Source organism: Eptatretus burgeri, chromosome 3, assembly GCF_056783735.1.
Source record: "Eptatretus burgeri isolate ZD-2024b chromosome 3, Ebu_testis_v1, whole genome shotgun sequence".
NCBI lineage: Eukaryota > Metazoa > Chordata > Myxini > Myxiniformes > Myxinidae > Eptatretus > Eptatretus burgeri.
In genome coordinates, this window is record NC_140963.1 from 119,544,335 (window position 1) to 119,562,114 (window position 17,780).

The 17,780-nt window shown below is 45.8% G+C and overlaps 1 protein-coding gene across 2 annotated transcripts in view; it reads left to right on the forward strand.

The window, feature by feature from the left end:
* The window catches only part of LOC147030840 (insulin-like growth factor 1 receptor), a 165,758-nt gene that overhangs the window by 33,920 nt on the left and 114,058 nt on the right, over window positions 1-17,780 (forward strand). The window lies entirely within an intron of this gene.

The window sequence follows — 17,780 nt, forward strand, 5'->3', positions numbered from 1 at the left end:
TGGCTTCAAGCAAAAAAGCAGCACGTACCATTTTTAAAGTCTTGGTTACGACTCGGCCGGTGTTCGAGAACCACCGACCTCCCAGACTCAGAGCAGAGCAGCACAGTCTGGTGAACTGGTGATTTATATTCCTCGTGATTTCAATTCTTGAGACGACTTGAAATAAACATCTCCATTATTCCTGCTTCAATGTAATCGATGCTGCATGAACTGGTCAGACCATAGTCTGACCAGGTCCTGCAGATGAGTGAGCTCCTAAGACTGGTACCGCATGCTGTCTTCGCTGGTGACACCAATCACTAATACCATCTTGCCGTTCTTTTCGTGAAGGATATCTCCAAAGTGCCTCCAGTCGCCAGCATTCCCATTGGAAGCCCTGGCTAATGTCGAGGAACCTAGATTAAAATCCATAATCATGTGTGGTTTTTTTTTTTCATTGTTTACTTGTTTTAATTGGTGTTCGAATGCATTTTCTGTCGACTGTCCTTGTTCCGCACTTGATTTATGTACAAGCCCAACTTATGAGACTTCGTTCACAGTACAAACATCAAAAATTCTTCCTTTGCTGCTCCTGGACCTTGTGAATGGCCCATGGTCATGCCTCATCGGTACCCTACCTGTCAGGAACTATTGTCTCATTCATTAATTCAATGCATCATTAGCTAAGGGTGCAGCTGTGCTGCTGATGCAGTGCCCTTCTGTAGGTCAGGGCAGGAATTTAGAATTTGTTCATGATGCCGGTGATAGCTCACCGACTCTTCATGGAGGACGCCCTGGGATCCTCAACGTACACCAATTCATGTCGGTCGACGGGACGCCCAGTTTGTCATCCTTCGGAGGGATGGCACACACGTTGAGGAATCACCTTGCCTGTGAAATACCTGGATGACAGTTTATAGCTGGGTTGGGATTTAAACCCTCGCTAGACAGCTTAAGGCGAGTGTGCGTACCTCGAGGCAATCCTGCCAAACCAACATATTGGCTGTTCAAGCTCAATATAAACACGCCGAGGTGTAGGTTGTTTTCCAGAAAACCAAGTTGAGTCGGCTGGCTGAGCGACACTGCACATGAGGATCCAATTGCATTTCCATAAGCAATAATTGTAGAAGCTTTGAACTCCTGTGCTCTCCTTCAACCCTTTGAGGACCACAAGCATCATGAAAGTAATTTTCAGATACAAGTCCAATTTTATTATTAATTTAGCGATAATAATCCAGAATATCAATTGAAATTCAAGAGTATTCATGACGAAAAATCCAAGTTTTCTAATCAACAAACAAAAATATATTTTGTTGTGGGCCAGGGGTCGGTGGTGAGGACGACCGCGAGACAGAGCAGTCGGGCCGTCTCCCACCGAACACCAGAATTAAAAGGTCGTCACCCCGGATAACTCCGGAGTCGACGGGTCACTTAAAGGACCGTGGTTGCCAATATTTCGACGGCGTGAGGTAGGGTCCACTTGTCTAATTCCAATTTACCTAAGTAATTACGCCGTCTAACTACCAGGGAAGCCACACCCTCGGCCGACTTTGTCCGAACCGAGTCGCTATCACCGACTCGGATCCGGCGTAACCGAACGGAAGTTACCAAAGCCGCGCCGGACCAAATGAACAATTTACGGCACAAACGGCCTTACTACTTCTCAAGCCCGCACCGTGCTGGGTCAATGGTAGAAACGACAGGCAACAACCTGGAACATTTAACAGATATTTATTCACAATAGGGAGGGAGACACAGAGCAGAGTTATCCGAATAACAGAAATGCAATTTACAATGAACACAGGCACTTAACAGTCTCTACTTACAGGACGGGCACCACAGACACACACACCCAAAATAAATGGGGCCAGTTGGCCTTTATGTGACCCTTCAGCTCGGGAGGGAAGGCGAGCTGAGGGTAAGAGTTCGGTCGGGCACCTTTCCGCCTCGTGCAGTCCGGTCGAGATGAGCTGGATCGGGGGGGAGGGGGGGGACTCGAACCCACACCTTCGTTGCCACCAAACACCAGGGACCGGGAATGATGCAACGGAAGCCAGCCAGCAGGAGAACGGATGAGACGACACGAGCACTTGCGGGCAAGACGAGAACGCCAGCAGGCAAAGCGAGACGATCCCAGCAGGAAAAAAAACGAGGGCAAACAAGGTGACGAGGCTTCTTCTTTTCGCCAGCTGGATCGCCCACACTATTATTCATTCCTCACGTGAGGTGGGAGCGGTCCGTCCTGAGGTAACTCGCCTCCTCATTGGACGGGAGCGTGTCGGGGGCGGGATGTTTCAGGGCATCTCGGTGGCCCGCCCCCGAAGAGGCTCTGTAGTTGTTTCTATTTTTGCATATGCACTGCCGAAGCGAGTACTGGTATTCTGGCTTCCCATTGGCTGGAGGAAACGCTCCATGCCCTTCTTCGGAGCGGAGCCTTGATCTGAGGCGATGGAGGCTCCGCCCACGCCTTCAGCCAAAAACACGTGGGCAATGGAGTCGGTGCGGAGAGGTGAAAGCTGGGCGGGCGAAGCACCCGTTTACCCGCAGCGTGGGAGGAGGAGTGAAGCGAGGGTTTTGTTGGCGTAGTGCAGCTTCAAGATATAAAAAAAACCTGACTATAAAAGAAACCCGCAGCGCACACATGAAATTAACCCATTAGATTGAAGGACGGGACCCTAACTATAAACACATACTTATCGAAATAACTAAGCTTAGGGACTGCTGTCTGTTTGTGTGCAAATGGCTTCCAAATCCGTTACAATATTATGGAAATTCCAAAAAGAAAAAAAAAGAGTGTTAGCTACAAAGTTTGCCAATGTACTATCATAAAGTAAACACTCTAGGGACATCCGTGTCCCTTTGTCCTTGAAAGGTTCAGCCCATTGCCCAAATCAATTATCCAAAACATCGAGAGAAACAATAATTTTATGATTCATTTTCAGCATGTTTGCGTCGCCATGGTGACGAAATACAATGCCCATGGATGTCGAGGAGAAAAGGGGGTGGAAACTCTCAGTTTGGCGGGCAAACGGGCTTGCTTGGACCCACCCCCTTGGAACAGTCAAGGGAAGAGGTTTGGGGAGACAATTTATGATTGTGAGCTGGTAAGGTTGGGTATGTAAGGTATGTAATACCCAGTAAGGAACACACACACACACACACACACACACACACACACACACACACACACACACACACACACACACACACACACACACCACGCGCGCGAAAACAGTTTGCTTAAAGGAGTTTCATTGAGGATACTATCTTCAACTGAAAGGGACGAAGTGAGGATTCCAATTTAATTTTACCATTTTTGCGGACTCCAGTCGAGCACATGTGGAGAATGGGCAAAGGCCGTGAGCACCCAAGCCCCTCAGAAACTTCAACCACGGTGTACTGTGTACTTGCGGGACTGCAGAAGAGGAATGCCCACCATGGGAATAATACCTGGTGTCTGGTTAGGCAGGTGTGTGCACCTGGTGCCAATGCAGACTTTGGATGCATCGAACTTGGAGTCACACGCAATCTTGAAGTCACAAACGAGCCTCATGCCCAGCACATGACAAAGCTCGAGTGAAGCTTGGAGATCAGGAATCACTCTAAGCAGCACCTGCCCATCACGAGTCTACCTCGTACCTGTCCACCCACTCTTTTTACAAGACCCTTATACCAGCCTATACTTTTGCAGCATTCTCGTAAATTTCCTCTCCTCCATTTTGATCCCCACTTTCGCTGCTCGATGGTGGATGAGAAGCTTTGAAGATCTTCCATTCCTTGACATCTACAGCCGCCCTCACTTGCCTCTAATCGGTGACCGGAATATTTAGTGCGGGCCTCCTTTTCCCCAACACCGACCAACATCCTGAAAGTCTGGCCTTTAATTTGGTGGTCTTTGCAGGTTTGTTCACACATGCCACACAGATACACTCTCAAGGGGTCAGACAGACAAGAAGACGTTAGCCTTCGATGCTGAAACAGCCCAATGGGGAGAAACATCCACCTGGAAATAAAACAAGATTAAATTCTTAACTCGGAGAACATTATGTATACTCTATATTCCCCCTCCTCCTGACAGCTTTCAAGATGAGTAACACAGTGTAAGAACACTCCACATTGTGTTGTTTTTTTTAATATTAAATGACAAACTCAGATGGAAGTGCTAACAAAAGAGATAATGAATAGAGCAAGATGAGCAATGCAAGAGATCAGTGGATGTTAAACCAAAGGAAGACTTCCATCCCACGGTATGACGTCACTCCACAGCAGGAACGAGGATGATAAGAATTTGCAAGACTTTCAAGAAGGACAGCAATGATTGTCACAAGGTTTTCATCATGCCTTCCTGCATTGCCAAGTTGTTGCAAAGTTTAGACATGAGACCTTCGATTTGCACAAGCAACTCAGATCTAATGAAACGCTCAATGGGACATCTACCCACAAGGTAAACACCGTCACAGCCAAGTTTACCTACGTTCTGAAGCATCGTGCTCTTTTGAAAAGCCTTCAGCCTGCCAGCACAGTTGGTTTGATTTTATTTATTTCGGGAGTGTCAGTTCATGTTGTCAGTTACTACATTAGAATACGACCGATGGTGGCAATTTGCGTTGAAAATTTTGTTCACTGTAAACTTTATAGGTAGGTTGTGCAGGTAAATGTCAGTATGCTACGCAGGTAAATGTCTGTAAAGTTGGTTATGCATCCGCATTGTCTGCGCAGGTATAAACAAGGTATGGGTTTCTCAGGTAAATGTCAGTATGAGTACACAGGTAATTGCCAGTTTGGTTGTGCAGGTGAATGTCAGAATTGGTTGCGCTGGTGAACATCAGTACTTGTTATGCAGGTAAACCAGGTATGGGTTTCTCAAGTAAACATCAGTTTGGTTGTGCATGTAACAGTATGGGTGCACCGGTAAATGTCAATTTGATTGCGCAGTTGAACCTCGTTTTGGGCACAGGAGGGGTAAGGGCACCTTGCCTGTCAACCATCAGGTAGCAGACATCACTATGATTTAAAAGGAGTGGGGGGAGGGGGTGGTGGCATAAGGTTTATTTGTACACTACATTTGTAGACTACTATACTGTGACCAAGGGAGAGCCCATGCCCCTACTGCCCTCCCCAACGATTGGTTTGTTTGCTGTAAACGAACAGCATTTACATTGCTTCTCATCATGTCCTTCTGCAGGTGAAGACAAGTCCAAACTCTATAATATATTTTAATACTTTTATAAATACTCCAACAAAAAATATATATATATATATATATATATTTATATATATATATATATATATATATATATATATATATATATATATATATATATATATATATATATATATATATATATATATATTGTTACGGCTGTGGAAATTCGCAGAACACCATATAGGTCCTTAGCTAGTTATGCCGATAAGTCCGTGTTCAGTTAGATTTCCCCACCGTTGTTTAATGGGGATTATTCGTGTGGACAGGGCTGTGATCTTTGAGTTAGCCGTTATTCTTTGCTATCGTTATTTTGGACCAACCGCTTCACACAACCACCTTAACCACAACCCTCATAACCACACCACCGCGTTTCCACCTCCGCACACGATTGCTAGAGGCCTGGCCTTCGTCGAGGGAAAGCAGGTGGCCCCCGTTCCCCCCTCCCCCGTTCCCCCCTCCCCCGGACGAATGGCGTCTCCACGGTGAATTCCACCCGGCGTGTGGAAGACGACAAATACAGCAGCGAGGGAGTATCCCCGATTTGGCGGGAAAATGCTTCCTTCAAGAAGGTGCCCGCATGTTCTGGAAGTTTCCTGCAGGTTCTGGAAGGAGGGCGGGGCGAGAACGGAGGGCGGAGCGTGGGTAATAAAAAGCGCGCACGGAACGTTCGTTCTCTCTCTCTCTCTCTCTCTCTCTCTCTCTCTCTCTCTCTCTCTCTCTCTCTCTCTCTCTCTCTCTCTCTCTCTCTCTCTCTCTCTCTCTCTCTCTCTCTCTCTCTCTGGGGTTGCTGCTGCTCTCTCGCTGTCGTTGCTGAAGCTCTCTCGCTGTCGTTGCTGAATCTCTCCGAGTTGCTGCTGGGGTTGCGGTCGTTGCTGGTGTGGTTGATGCTTGTGCAGAGGAGAATCGCGCCAAGGAGCTGCTTAAAGATCTGGGCTCGTGTCCGAGTCAGGAGCTTGGAGCGGTCGGTCGGTGGAGGTCTGGGCGTCGCGAGGAAGATGAGGGCTGGAGGCGCAGCCCTGCTGTATCGCGCGAACCTGCGCGTGCGTGTGGGGAGAGCTGGAGAGAGCTCGCCTGCCGCTTGGCAAGGCCTGGGCGCAACCGCGGCTACGCTAGCTGCCGTGGGGACGGGACGTCGCGACTCGCCCCATTGGAGCACCACGAGGGTGCAGGTAACCTGCAACGGTCTCGTGGGACTCTTTCGGTCTGCCAAGTCCCACGCCATAAAGACCCAAGAGGTCCAGTCTTACTCCCTTGTCTGTGAGGGGGTCTTTTCCTTGTTTTTCTTTGAATGAATGTTGTGGCGCCGACTCCCGTAAGTAAAACCTGTTAAGTAAATGTACATAATAACCATAGTCGGTTGTCATGTTTTCGCCTTGCCCGTGTCTTTGTCCCCGTCCCTCAGTCTTCAACAAACAACTGCATGCATGTTTTTCCATCATTGCTTACCTGCATGACTGCATGACTGTTTGTATATGTGCTGTATAATAAACGTGCTTATTTAAATGTACCCTGTTCGTCGTGTCGTTTTTCCCCATTGAACCGCCGTATTGTTTTTCTTAATACCAGTTGGTTTTTGAATACCGATCACAGAATCGGGTCTGGCGAGGTCTGGCGATAATACCCGCTCGGTTATCCCAGAACGGAACGAACCGCTTAAGCGGTTCGTGTCCAAACAGGCCTTCGCCGAGGTACGGTCCCTCGGTAGGTTTCCCGCGCGAATACTTAGGTATATCGATATTCGGCGATTGAACCTGTCACGTGTGGGTGGAATACGGATTGGGCCATGGTGTGCGTTGAGGGCACACCCGTGACTGGTTCTCGGCATTGTTCCGGCAAGTCACAACTGAATTGTCCATCCGGTGGGTGAAGTGGTCGTTATTAGTTTAACTCGGTCACTCGCACGCCGGCGGGCGCAAATTCATAACAATATATATATAAATATATATATATATATATTATATATATATATATATATATATATATATATATATATATATATATTTTTGCGAATTCACGCCCGCCGGCGTGCGAACGGCCACGTAACTCGAATCGCGGCACGTCGCCCACCGGACGGACAATTCTGTCGTGACCCTCTCGGACTAACGCCGGGAGCTAGTCACGGGTGGGCCTTTCGGCCTCACCACGATCGTGCCAATCGGCCCCCCGCGTGGGATAGGGTTGTTCGCCAAATTCGACCTACCTAAGTACCCACGCGGAGGGTAGACCGGGCGATCGCACCTCGCCGCAGGTCGACTCCGGACACGGGCCACTGAAGCGACCCGTTCCGTACTATCGGGATAACTGAGCGGTGTTATCGTCGGCCTCGACGGTTCCGATTAATTATCGGGCGTATTAAGCCCACTACCAACCCTTTACGTGAAGCAAGATGGAGATTCAATGAAAGAAAAGACGAAGCGAAACGGGAAAAACAGTTCAACATAATTCACATTTATTCCGCGGCACATGGAGAGCACACATATACAATTACAACAATTATGCACCAAAAGCAGATGTTGCAAAAGAAACACAACAATTCAGATCTACTACCGACTACGCGAGCACACGGCAACACTTACACAGTTTTACTTTACAGACGGCGCCGACAACACATTTACTCAAAAGCAAAAGAAAAGGGCCACCCTCAAAGACAAGGGGGCAGAAGGGGCCTGTGGGCCGTGAGACCGGGTGGATCCTACCCGTGTCTTGTGATGAGCCGCAAATGTCGCGGCGTGGCGGTGCCCCGACTCCGCGCTCCTTCGCGGGTTTCGTTGGCGCTGCTTGGAGTGGGGTGGGAACGGGGCCCCCCTATCTCAGCGCGGGGGGGGGTAAGGGGGGAATTGTTGATGCTCTGGGGAAAGAGGATAGCTGGCTTGCTTGGGTCCCGCGACGAGCGACTCCACTGCGAGCTCGTCACCGACCACCGTCTTCCTTGCCTCGGACCCGAGCTATCCGGTCCCCTCCGCAATTCTCCTCAGCCGACTGCAGCAAATCACCTCGACCGCGCTCCAGGCTCCAGGCTTCCTCTCTCTCTGCAGCTCCCTGACAGACTCCGAACCCCGACAGACTCCGACCTCCAACAGACTGACTCTCCTCCAGACCCGACTTGACTGCTTCGACCACACTCTGCCGCTGCCACACTCTGCTCTCCAAAACTCACTAAATTCACCCCGCGCTCGGCGCTTTATAGTCCGGCAGGAGAACCCATATGCAAATTTCTGGATCAGAACGAGCTCGGGGGTGGAGTCACGCTCGCCCATTGGACGGAGAAAAAGGGGCGTGAGTCTCCCCTGATCCTCGAATTTGCATATATCGATTCTACACCGACGCGCCTGGAGGCGGGGCCAAACTGCCCCGTGCTTGCTGATTGGACGGATCAGAAGTGGGCGTGTATCATTGCTGATCCGAATTCTCCTCGGAAAGGCCGCACTTTGCACCCGCGGCTCGGCGCGCGTCCCGCACGAGGCCAGGACAGCCTGATGCTCGGCGCCCACAAGCAGTGCGGGAATGGCCGCAGAAGGAGAGGCGAAGGCGGTGGAGGGTTTAAAGTGGTGGTCCATGGCCATGGCGCCGTTTGGAATGGCGGTGATGCGATGTTTGCGGGAGCGAGTTGTGAAGGTAAAGGTCGTGGCTGTTGGCGTTGTTGTTGTTGTGAAGCGGAGTTGCGGTTGGTGGTTGTTATGTGATGGCGGTTGAGACGTGGTTGGTTCAAAATAAAGATAGAACAGAAAAACGGCTATCTCAAAGGGTCGCAGCCCAAATTAATCACATTTATTCCCTCTAAACAACGGGTTTGGGGCTAACTACACATGTACTTACACAGATATCTCACCTACGGGACCTGAATGGTGGTTTGCGAATTTCCTCAACCGTAACAATATATATATATATATATATATATATATATATATATATATATATATATATATATATATATATATATATATACTCAAAAGCAAATACAACGTCGGTGGTGTTTCTTGGACTGTCGTGAGCATCTTGCACTCCGATAACTTTTTGATCGCACCTGACATGTTTATTGATCTGTAAATGGACTAAAGCTCAACTTGCAATACTTACCATCAGTGGCCATGCCCTCCCTCCTTCTCCACTTCAACTTAACTCGGTTGTTATGACGGATTCCTTTTCTTGAAAGGAATCATCTGCCTGTGTTGAGTTCTGACTTACGGAAATATTTGTTATACAGCAGCTGTTCTGTACGACTGCTAATGGTGCTGGACGTCTCATTACCTCCACCACCGAAGGTGGATGGAGATTAGGTCCAACGCTACATAACTCCCTCTCCAGGTATCCCAGCATTGCACAACTCCCTTGGTACAGGCATCCCAATATTGCCCAACTCCTTTCAGTTAAGGTATCCTAACACTGCACAACTCACTCAGCCCAGGTGCTGAAAAATGCTGAAAAAAATAATACTGAAAAAATACGAGCCCAGGAATACTAATACTGCATAACTCCTCATTCCAGGTATCCATCCATCCATTGGGACCATTCTCTGTACAGAGTGTCGATCCTGCCAAAGCAGTCTCCTGGGCTATTGGGCACAATCCAGGACAGGTCGCCACTCTGACACAGGATACTCTAATGTCTCAATCATCCAAGCAAGCTGGTACTCATTTTGCGGACCTCAGAAGGATGACAGGCCGAGTCAACCCCACCCGGTATTAATTCAACATCCGAGCAGGATTTGAACTCCGGACACTCGGATCCCAAGCTAACTGCCCTAACCATTAAGCCAATACCAGGCATAATCCAGGTTTCCCTTTCATAAAAAACTCCCTCGGTCCAGGTATCCCAACACTGCACAACACACTCGGTCCAGGTATCCCACACTTCACAACTCACTCAGCTAATGTGTTGAAAAATGCTGAAAAAATACTCATCCAGGTAGCTTAGTCCAATGCTGAAAATAATTATCCAGGTAGATTCATCCAATGGTGAAAATAGTAGCTCGGGTAGTCTCGTCCAATGCTGAAAATACTGGTTCACATCGTGTAGTCCAATGCCAAAAATACTCGTCCAGGTAGCCTAGTCCAATGCTGAAAATAATCGTTCAGATGGCGTCGGCAAATGCTGAAAGTACTCGTCCAGGTAGCCTCGTCTAATGCTGAAAATACGAGTCCAGGTAGTCTCGTTCAATGCTGAAAATACCAGTCCAGGTAGCCTCGTCCAATACTGAAAATTCCAGTCCAGGTAGCCTCGTCCAATACTGAAAATACCAGTCCAGGTAACCTTGTCCAATGCTGAAAATACGAGTCCAGGTAGCCTCGTTCAATGCTGAAAATACCAGTCCAGGTAACCTCGTCCAATACTGAAAATAACAGTCCAGGTAACCTTGTCCAATGCTGAAAATACAAGTCCAGGTAGCCTCGTTCAATGCTGAAAATACCAGTCCAGGTAGCCTAGTCCAATGCTGAAAATATTAATCCAGGTAGCCTAGTCCAATGCTGAAAATATTAGTCCAGGTGGCCTCGTCCAATGCTGATAATACCAGTCCAGGTAGCCCAGTCCAATGCTGAAAATACTCGTCCAGATAGTCTCGTCCAATGCTGAATATACTAGTCCAGATATCCTCATGCAATGCAGAAAATACTCGTCCAGATAGCCTAGTCCAATGCTGAAGATACCCATCCCGGTGTCCTTGACCAATGCTGGAAATACCAGTCCAGGTAGCCTCGTCCAATGCTGAAAATACGAGTCAAGGTAGCCCAGTCCAATGCTGAAAATACAAGTACAGGTAGCCTCATCCACTGCTGAAAATACTAGACCAGGTAACCTCATCCAATGCTGAAAATACCAGTGCAGGTAACCGACTCCAATGCTGAAAATACTCATCCAGGTAGCCCAGTCCAATGCTGAAAATATTAGTCCAGGTGGCCTCGTCCAATGCTAATAATACCAGTCCAGGTAGCCCAGTCCAATGCTGAAAATACTCGTCCAGATAGTCTCGTCCAATGCTGAATATACTCGTCCAGATATCCTCGTGCAATGCAGAAAATACTAGTCCAGATAGCCTAGTCCAATGCTGAAGATACCCATCCCGGTGTCCTTGTCCAATGCTGGAAATACCAGTCCAGGTAGCTTAGTCCAATGCTGAAAATACCAGTCCAGATTGCCTTGTCCAGTGCTGAAAACACTAGTCCAGATAGCTTCGTCCAATGTTGAAAATACGAGTCCACGTAGCCTAGTCCAATGCTGAAAATGCTAGTCCAGTTAGCCTAGTCCAATGCTGAAAATATTAGTCCAGGTAGCCGTATCCAATGCTGAAAATGCTAGTCCAGGTGGCCTAGTCCAATGCTGAAAATATTAGTCCAGGTAGCCGTATCCAATGCTGAAAATGCTAGTCCAGGTGGTCTAGTCCAATGCTGAAAATATTAGTCCAGGTAGCCTGGTCCAATGCTGAAAATACTAGTCCAGGGATCGCAGTCCAATGCTGAAAATATTAGCTCAGGTAGCTCAGTCCAATGCTGAAAATATTCGTCCAGATAGCCTCGTCCAATGCTGGTCCAGGTAGCCGGGTCTATTGCTGAAAATACTCATCTTGGTAGCCCAGTCCAATGCTGAAAATATTAGTCCAGGTGGCCTCGTCCAATGCTGATAATACCAGTCCAGGTAGCCCAGTCCAATGCTGAAAATACTCGTCCAGATAGTCTCGTCCAATGCTGAATATACTAGTCCAGATATCCTCATGCAATGCAGAAAATACTCGTCCAGATAGCCTAGTCCAATGCTGAAGATACCCATCCCGGTGTCCTTGTCCAATGCTGGAAATACCAGTCCAGATAGCTTCGTCCAATGTTGAAAATACGAGTCCACGTAGCCTAGTCCAATGCTGAAAATATTAGTCCAGGCAGCCTGGTCCAATGCTGAAAATATTAGCACAGGTAGCCCAGTCCAATGCTGAAAATACCCGTCCAGGTGGCCTCGTCTAATGCTGGTCCAGGTAGCCGGGTCCAATCCTGAAATATTAGTCCAGGTATCCCAGTCCAATGCTGAAAATATTAGTCCAGGTATCCTAGTCCAACGCTGAAAATATTAGTCCAGGTATCCTAGTCCAACGCTGAAAATATTAGTCCAGGTAGCCTTGTCCAATGCTGAAAATATTAGTCCAGGTATCCCAGTCCATTGCTGAAAGTACTTGTCCATTGCTGAAAAAATTCTCGTGGTGAGCTGTGTTGAGTCCGATCAAGTTCTGTCCAAATTTCACAACTCCCTCAGTCCAAGTTATGAAATAGTGATGCCACATGTAGTTTGACTTCTCATGCCCACCTTCCAGCTTGTACCTTTGACGTGAAAAAAGCCTTTTTCTCAAAACTATATATGGTAAGCACTGGCAGTATTGCGTAGAGGGATGGCTTAACCATAATCCTCGAAGAGTCGAAGCTATCTAGCCTGGGTTTGAACCCCGACCCAGCTATAAACTTTCATCCCAGCGTTTCACTGGCAGGTGATTCACCAATGTGTGTGCTGTCCCTCAGATGGACGTGAAACAGGACGTCCCGTCTGCCAGCATTCGTTGGTGAACATTAATGATCCAACGGGGTTCTTCACGAGGAGTCGGCGAGCTATCACCGGCATTACAAATTCTTGCCCTAATGTACTCTGAATCGATTATCCAAAAAATGTCCTCTGCGTTCATTCAAACTATGAGTATACGCAAGATAGTGAGAGGAAAACATCTCCTTCTCAATTCCACATTGTGTTGTAATGATGTTGTATTGGAAACAAAATGTCGAGGCCTATCTCGTGATCATCTCATTCCGAGAACTTGCTGAACGGCCCATGTGAGTCCCATATATCAAAATGTTAAAAATGTAAACGAGGCCCACATAAAGGTACACAATAAAATTGATGTTCCGGTTCGTGTCTCCCATATTTCTTTCCTGCTGGAGCAGCTTCACCCTTCCCTCTTGATCACAAATTGATCCGGCTATAACATTGCACATTCTCCTGGGATCGCACATCCTCGCAGTGCACCTCGTCTTTTGACTTTTCTTTACTCGTCTGTTTGTTTGTGAGTCCAGTGATGGGCTGGAAGAGACCTTTGAAGATTATCCCAAGGAAAAGAAGAAAAGCCTTATGAAACAGCGAGGAATTAGTGGCTTCGAACTCTGTGACGTGTATGAGCGAAATGTGTTTGATCGGAAAGGTCACGTCGGTACGACCTCCCAACTGCATACTCGGCAGTGCGCTTGCGTCGCCCTGTAGTGCGTAAGTGGCTATCCGTTTAGGGTCGTTCAAAACATTCTAAGAACGAGGTTACGGGGAAAAAATTTTTACCCTCTTTTTTAAACAGCGAGGTATCTATATCCTTCCTTTCTGTTAAAAGTGTGCCCTCTTGGTCTGCAGACCATTTCTTCTTCACACGTCCCCTTTTAATGGGTTGTGAGGACAAAAACGAAGGAAGTACTTTCGGAAGTGTTCTCCTTTTAAACTCATCACCAAAGGATAACAAATGGCGTTTTTGTGTTCTCGCTATGACTCATTTCAATCCAATCAATCAAGTCGTGAAATAACGAATGTTCTTGTAGTCCTTATATAGTGACATGCATCATTGTCAATCTGGATCTTCTTATCAGTCTGGTATAATCTGGATCCCGTTGATAATTACCAACGATAATGTTACATCCGATGGTTTAACTCAGTTTGCCGTGAAAATGAATAAATCAAGGGCGTCAAACGTGTCGAGGGATTGTGGGGATGCCAAACGCAGATTCACTTTTTGGGCTTGTAGATTTCCATTCAATAACCATGTATTTATGTTCAAAAGTTATCTGAAACTTTTCAACACGTCTGAAACTTTCCAAAAGCTTTTCTCATCTTTCCAAAAACTCTCCTAAACTTTTCAACATTTTCTAATCTTTCCAAAAGCTCTCCTGAACTATTCAACACTTCTTAAACTTTTCAAAAGCTTTCTAAACTTTTCAAAAGCTTTTTCTAAAAATTTCAAAAGCTCTCCTAAACTTTTCATAATAATTCTCCTAAACCTTGCAAAATTTCTCCAAAATTTTTCATCATTTCAAAATTTCTCCAAAACTTTTCATCATTTCAAAATTTCTCCAAAACTTTTCAACACTATAACCTGCCAGACTGAATGGATGCTCTTACAGTCTAACCATTACACCACTGAGTCTGGTTCATTTCTGTCTTTCAATACTATATAGTGTGTATATATATATATATATATGTATATATATATGTATATATTGTCCTTAAAAGGGAGGGTATATAACAGACACCTTCAATCAAAAAATAATTAATGTTCTATATTTTGGAAACCATTGAGGTTGAAGTTGTTGGAACAGCACAATAGTGAAAATACAATCCGTATTTACTTTTTCCCACGCTCAAGCGTCACTTTTCATCCTCACAGTAATGGTGACATAGTTCGAGTCATTCAGTGGACACTTCTGTACATGTGGCATATCGTCAATGGGGCATTCCCGTACTATTCATCACCATTCTTTTTTTTTAATATTTGCTGTCAATTAGAATTGTATACTACACCGACATGCTGCATTATTGAATGATGGAGAAACAGCTATTCAAGGGGGAATGATGTCCATGAATTCTCAATGGACAGAAGTTTGAAAAGGTGGTGGGTGCGATTTGTACGTGTACTCAATCAAGTGAACTTGTTGGACAGTTTCCCCCAAGACTGCTATTGGTATAGACTTATTATTCAAATGGGATTCAAAGACTCGGTGGCCTAATGGTGGGAGGAGCGTCCATGCTGATTCTGAGTCTTGGAGGTTGGCTGTTTGATTCTGACATTTGATGAGTCATACGATTAACAAGGACTTTAAAAATGGCTTGTTGCTCGGTACTTATCGGACAGAACACGGAGAAATCCCATGGGTAGACATTCCATAGTGAGGGATATGAGTGAAACTCAGTGTCCCAGATCTGCATCTCCTGTTACAGAGACTATAAACACCGGCTTCCTGCCAAACACAATCGCATGATAACATCATCTTGGCAAGAAACACAACCCCGAATGCCTATGACTTCAGGTACTTATTATTATGAGTACATATACCCATTAGGGATGGGTGATAGGATGGGATGGCACTTGACATGACAAGTGTGACAACAACAATCGCGTAACAAACAAAATGAATGGAGATGACAACGGCAACAATCCTGTAACAAACGCAGTGAATAGAGATGACAACGGCAACAATCCTGTGACAAACAATGAATAGAGATGACAACGGCAACAATCCCGTGACAAACACAATGAATAGAGATGACAATGGCAACAATCCCGTGACAAACGCAGTGAATAGAGATGACAACGGCAACAATCCTGTAACAAACGCAGTGAATAGAGATGACAACGGCAACAATCCCGTGACAAACAATGAATAGAGATGACAACGGCAACAATCCTGTGACAAACGCAATGAATAGAGATGACAACGGCAACAATCCTGTGACAAACACAATGAATAGAGATGACAACGGCAACAATCCCGTGACAAACACAATGAATAGAGATGACAACGGCAACAATCCCGTGACAAACACAATGAATAGAGATGACAACGGCAACAATCCCGTGACAAACACAATGAATAGAGATGACAACGGCAACAATCCTGTGACAAACACAATGAATAGAGATGACAACGGCAACAATCCCGTGACAAACACAATGAATAGAGATGACAACGGCAACAATCCTGTGACAAACACAATGAATAGAGATGACAATGGCAACAATCCTGTGACAAACACAATGAATAGAGATGACAACGGCAACAATCCTGTGACAAACGCAATGAATAGAGATGACAATGGCAACAATCCCGTGACAAACACAATGAATAGAGATGACAACGGCAACAATCCCGTGACAAACACAATGAATAGAGATGACAACGGCAACAATCCCGTGACAAACACAATGAATAGAGATGACAACGGCAACAATCCCGTGACAAACGCAATGAATAGAGATGACAACGGCAACAATCCCGTGACAAACACAATGTATCAATGAATAGAGATGACAACGGCAACAATCCCGTGACAAACACAATGAATAGAGATGACAACGGCAACAATCCCGTGACAAACGCAATGAATAGAGATGACAACGGCAACAATCCCATGACAAACGCAATGTATCAATGAATAGAGATGACAACGGCAACAATCCCATGACAAACACAATGAATGGAGACATCTATGGCAACAGTCCCGTGATAAACACTATTAATGGAGACGACAACAGCAACAATCTCATGACAGTTGGACTTGAAAGTGTGACGTCATCCGGCAAAGTGAACGCCATTCAAAATTATACTTTCAACCGGGCCGAACGTAATAAAAGTTGTCAAGTTGAGATGCCTAAAGCAGAATTTCAAGACATTGTTAATCATGCTTACCGAATTTGATGAGCATGTGCGAAGTGGTGAGAGATGAGATGGCGATCATGAGACATATATATATATATATATATATATATATATATATATATATATATATATATATATATATATATATATATATATATATATATATATATATATATATGTTGATCAAAGGTTCATGGAAGAGCATGCATGTAAATTGAATGCAGGACAACTCCACTAGTACATTAATGAGATGTTGGTGGATATTTTCGTGTGAATTACAAGGCCATTAGTCGACAATGCACAAATACAATGCATATAGTATATGGAATTTGAACCTTGGTTTCAGCATGATGACCTGTCAGTTTTGGTGAAAACGCGGGGCAACCAAACTACTACCGTTCTCATGGTGACTTACATTTTAATATTAGGTTACGTTAAAACACAGGCTGGCAGGATGACCTAGAGTCCTAGACCTACAGGTATGCGCACTCACCTCTGAGCTGTCTGGCCTGGGTTCGAATCCCGACCCAGCTATAAACTGTCATCCTGGTGTTTCACATGCAGGGCGATACAGGGGGCACTGCATTAGCACCACAGCCATGCCCTCTGTAAATGATGCTACACACAGCCACATGCTACATATAAAAGAAGTTGTAACACTACAAATTTGCACATAGTTCTGGTTCTGAAAAAGCAAATTCAAATCAAAGTTAAATTTGCAATAATATGATATCCATGTCCAGGGAAGCGTACCAATGGGCTCGTGTTGCCGGATCGCATGAACTTCTGGCTGCAGCTCCTAATCTTGCTGACTGACTGGTTTCCTTCCAATAGCTGCAACCATTGGAAGGTGTCTTGTTAAATTCCCAAAATCCAGGTTCACTGCTTACCTGCAGTCATTTGTTCCTCTTTTCTCGCACTTGTAGAACCAACTTCCCGTTTGTTCAGCCCCATTCTTGCCTCCAGAATGTCAAGACGGCTGTTCACCACTATCGCAGGTCACCCCCCCCATCCATACTCATGATCTCTTCTACCCCAAATTACACCATCCCCAAGCATGCCCTTTTTTTCCAGATGATTGTGATTTCCTCCCCTTCTCCATCTCTTCTTTTACTTTGTTAGTTATAGGTTGATTTGTTCCTTTTCTTTTTCATCTCCATTTCCTTCTTCCTCTTCTTGCTGCGTTGCATTCAGCTTGTGTGCAGCTTGTTCAC